Below are 5,484 nucleotides of genomic sequence, written 5' to 3' on the forward strand. Positions count from 1 at the left end.
GAGCAAACTCAACATGTGTCTGGCCTGGTTTGCGGTACGAATTTCTGAACTTATGTCTGTACGCCTCTGGCACCAACTCATAAGCATTCAACACTGCTTTCTTGACTGTAGCATAGTCACGTGATTGCTCTTCAGAGAGAGATGAGTACACATCGGCTGCTTTGCCGACAAACACACTTTGAAGGAGCAAGGGCCAAAATTCCTGTGGCCAGTTCAAACTGTTAGCCATCTTCTCAAATGACACAAAATATGCATCAACTCTGTTTTCTTCAAACTTTGGCACCAATCGAATGTTCTTGGCCAAATCAAAATCAGAGGGAGCCCTTTCACGATTTCCAACAGTTTGTGCATGAGTCAATTCCATCTCACGCAATTTCAGTTGTTGCTCCACTTCAAGTTTCTTCATTTCCATTCTTTCCTTCACTTCCAGTTCTAATCTCATCTTCTCCTTCTCCATTTCCATTTGCAATTTAGCAAGCTCAAGCCGTGTTTGATCTGAAATTTGAGCTTGATCTGGAGTGACAATTTCTTCTTTGAGCTCCATGTGACCAGCTACTAAGTCAAGAATCTCTGCCTTTCTTGCACCTTGTGGAACATCTACACTTAAATGCTGTGCAATAGCAGTCAAATCACATTTGCGTAACCTTTGCAAATCTTTGAGGGACAAATCTGTCCTCTGAACAAATGCCTGAACATCCATTGTACTGATTGACATTGTCACAATGTATTACACACAATATACAATTGAACAATCAACTCAACCGGTATTTTGTCTGTACCAATATTCTGGATTCCGGAACGTTCCAAATTCTAAGTTTTGGCTTTAAAATTCAGCTCCCGGACAAGCCCCCAATTTTGTTACGACCAAAATCACTCCGAGAATGATCGCACAAAAGAAACAATCAACTAATGTTCAGGCGGTTTATTAACGGTGATATTGTGGGTACAGACTCGTAATCGGTTGCACATCAGTACAATAATGATCAATAGAAACAATTACAAATCGGTAATGGGATCACTTACATGCATCCAAACTATCACAAAGTCGCTACAATTCCCTGGTAGTGTCCAGATACGATGTTCGATGCACAAATGAATGATCCGCGATGCACCGATGAATGATTCCTGCGACTTAAATCCAGAGGCACAGGTTACAATAGTCCGCGTTATAATTCCAGGGTACATAGATGTCCACAGTAGATCCACAGTATAATGTTCCCAGCGAAATGTGCAGAATTCAACGACCACGTCCAGTCGATGCGTTGAATGATGATTCACTTTATATTGTCCAGCTAGGAATCCAGCCCGTCACAGCTTTGCCGTAGCAATGTCCATTGACATAAAAACATGGAGTCCAATGAAGGCACATTAATTCTCTGCAGGCAAAATGTCTCCCAGGCCAAGTATCTCCACAAACATAACAGGTCAGCAGGTAACACAGGACTGACTATAACAAGTCGCTTCAGAGCCAGAAGTGACGTAACTCTCAGAGCAGAGGTGTTGGGTACTCTGCCTACTGCAGAATTTCTCTAGCTTATATACTATCTATTCACTCCTTCTAGCACATTCTATAACTCTCTCCAACCTACTAGCCAGTCCAAGTTCCAGGAAACCTGGATGACTCACTGCCTAACTATGTACAAAACATCATTACCAAGAATAACTACCAATCACATTGGGCTACAGTGACAGTGCCTCACTCAGCCAAACATGTACGCACCTCCCAGAACTTTCTGGAATGGGTGAAATCAATCTAGATTGAGTGAGCTATAATGTATTTCCTGCTACAAGCATGTACTGTATAGCTACATTGTATACCACCTAGAAAATTCTCCACTTATCTGATCAGCCTGTATGTACTATATCTATACCACATAGAATGTTCTCCATTAATCTGGTCAACCTGTGTACATACACATTAAAACAGCCATGCATACAGTACATCATACATATATATGTTCATAACTACTAGTGTATACATTTGTGACAATGAAGACCTTCGAGTGTTTTTAATTCCACGGAATCAAGACATCAACTATTGGAACATATGGCAAGCAAAAATATTTGCGTGCTTTTATTTTCACGCTAGTTTCTGTTTGCGCAAAATGCGTGAAAATTTCAACACCACGAAAATGTCCACTTTTACAGTATATCATTCTCTCCAAATCATTTGACACAAGTTTTATTTAAATAGTGATTCTTAAAGGGAAGATAAACCCCAAGAGCAATGTGGATTGAGTGAAAGCAGCAACATTAGTAGAACACATCAGTGAAAGTTTGAGGAAAATCGGATTCAATCGATGCAAAAGTTATGAATTTTTAAAGTTTTGGTGTTGGAACAGCTGGATGAGGAGACTACTAGAGGATATGACGTATGAGTGGACAACAATACAAAGAAAATATAAAGGAAATTCAACAAAAATTCGCTTTTCTAGAATTATGAAAGAGCAATGGACCAACTGCTTTCAGAAAGCAGGGGGAATGATTGTTACCCTTAACATATGTCAATATCAAGTTGATGGAATTTGTAATTTTCATGAAAAATGGATTTTTGTAGTATTTTCTTTATATTTTCTTGGTATTGTTGTCCACTCATACATCATAACCTCTAGTAGTCTCCTCATCCAGCGGTTCCAACACCAAAACTTTAAAAATTCATAACTTTTGCATCGATTGTCCGATTTTCTTCAAACTTTCACTGATGTGTTCTACTATATATGTTGCTGCTTTCACTCAATCCACATTGCTCTTGGGGTTTATCTTCCCTTTAATGTCCATGTGGACAGTCAGTTGTATATAAAAAGAAGAGATCTCCCCAGACTTTCCCCTCGACACTGGGACTCAGTGTGAATGTGGGGATGGGTGCCCCATCTGCCAGCCAATGCGTGACCACTAGATATGAATTGATGTCTTCATGCATGTCCAGGGAATTATTCGTTCCTTATTAACCCTCTAACTACCACTGGCGACCCTCTTGCATGATACAAGTATGTCAGTGCTCTCTTGAAGTTGCAGTTGTCAGAGGGGTACAGCCCTCCCCTTATCTGACTCATGTCCTTTCTCAATGCTTTCATACTGTATCAAGTCAATTCTACTCAATGATGAATAGAGCTGCTATTCCATATTCTTTTATTTTTTTATCTCTTATGGGTATTCATGCTTTTTTTCTCTTGCTCAGTGTGTTTAGCTGTTTAGAATAGTGGTATGCAGGTATGGTACAAAAGTACATTGTATGTATGTCAAGGTCTCTCTATTTCTCTCTTTTGTACATTCAAACTATCTTTTTCTCTTTCAAGCTACATTTTCTGCTGTATTGGGCAGGTAGCACCTTGCTTTCTGACAGAGCCAAGGTCGATCACTGCTGAGCCAGTGGGTCTGAGCATATTTAAAAGCTGCTTTTCTTCAACGCATACATTGTACATGTATGTCATACAGCACTTCATTATCATAATACTTGCATGAGTTTTCTAGCTTGTGTTCTTACACGATTGCATTAAGAAGACCATCAACTGCAATTTACCATTCTTATAATTGTTGATCTGATTTTTTCCAATGATACAGCAATTGGTTTTTTTCCCAATTCATCTGTAGTATTTCAAACTGTTCAACTTTCCATTTAATGTTACTGCAGATTGAAAGAAATGGAAATAAGGAATCAAATTTGACAATTCAAAGAATTTCAGAACAAAATTTGGTATGATTATTGTCTTTAGGAATGATGAATTTTTAATTTTTAAACTTTAGTATAAGTGCATATTGAGAGAAGATCTGGCTTCTGGATACTGTTACGCCAAATATTTCGCGAGGTTTTTATTTTCACGAATTTCGCAAGTCATGTGCTATTCGCGAAATTATTGACCCTGATCCCGAATTGAATATATGCGTATCTCGTACAATTCTCCGTTCAGTACAGGATTCCATGATCGCGAATTCAACTTCTCGCGAAATCGTTGGGAAGTCCCGATTCGCGAAAATTTAGACTCGCTATTAATGGCATACAGTACACTGCTTACCTTCCAAGTAGTCCTGGTAATATTCATCAGCTCAGCGTTAATTGAATGAATATATCAACGCTGCGTGATGCTCATTTTGTAATCATGAGGAGAACGAATATCCTGTTTAACTCCTAAATCACTTTCATGCCTTTAAAGGGATGGTTTACTGTATAGTGTTAGTTGAAGTGAGGATTCAGCTTTTAACGTTTTGCGAGATATTTAGAAATCACTCTATGAAATGTTAAAGAGCATACAATTCTAAGGGGAGCTGAAAGTTTAATTGATGAAAATCGGTTTTGAAATGACTGACATATTTCAATCCAAAAACAAGATATTGAAAACAAAGAGATCCTGATAAAAGACGTGGCCTGGTGTATTTCATTAGGATCACTTTTTTTTAAAATATCTCAGCCATTTCAAGACCAATTTTCATCAGATAAATTGTGAATTCCTCTAAAAGTCGCACAACTGTACAAATTCTTTCATATTTCAAAGAGGTTTCTCATTATCTCACAAACACACACACACACAAATGTTGGAAACCTGCAGATGTGATCATACCAACGGTAGTTAACCCGAGAGATCCCACCTTATTATGCTGTGTTCACTAAAAGTGTATCATCTGGAAATATGCACTAGGCCTGAAAAGTTTTACGTGATAGCATGTTATGCTAGCTGCCCCAGGCCCAACCCAAGGGGGTGGGGGGGGGGGGTGAGGGAAACTGAAGCCGAGTTTAATAATGTCCATGGTTTCAGCATACTATTACTAATTTCATTACCCAGAAACAGAAGGGGGTGTGTACTATGAAAAGTATGAGGATGTTTTTAAGGTTCTCCATACTGATACCACCTCTTCCATGAAAAACATCCTTCCCCAATAGTACTTACAGGCTTGGGAAATCAGTTCCCTGCCAGATCATGACAAATATTTTTCGATGACTTTGTTTTTTGTGTAGACTTTTATCGAAATATATGAAAAAAATGGAAGTGAGATAGCTGAAACCAGCCAAAGTTAGAACTGCCCTATCATCAACGGTACAGTACTACCACATGTGGTCATGGTTGATGTTCTACCATTGTATACTGTGAAACCAAACATTTTTGTGTGCATGAAAATTTTTGCAAATTTTGCGAGGAGCCAAGACTCATGAAATTGAAATGCAAGTGGAAGTTCTTTTCTACACTACAATGTATGTACATTGAATACCAGTGGCAATTCACAAAAATTTCATGCTGTAAAAAAGGTTGTTGACTCCAATTCACATGTGTATTTCTAGATTACAGTAACCATCACTGCTTATGTTTTCATGCCATCAATATTAGAAATTAAGTTTAGAATATTGGCTCTGACTAGATGATATCGGCTTCAGTTCTTGTGTTTGATACAACATACGTGTATGTTCAACCTTTTTGTTATTCATTTCTGTGTGTGCGTGTGTGTGTGTGTGTGTGTGTGTGTGTGTGTGCAATCTCAGGCTACTTCAGTCAT

This window comes from Diadema antillarum, unplaced genomic scaffold (genome assembly GCF_040938485.1).
Source record: "Diadema antillarum isolate AM-2024a unplaced genomic scaffold, OU_Dant_1.0 seq00000718_RagTag, whole genome shotgun sequence".
NCBI lineage: Eukaryota > Metazoa > Echinodermata > Echinoidea > Diadematoida > Diadematidae > Diadema > Diadema antillarum.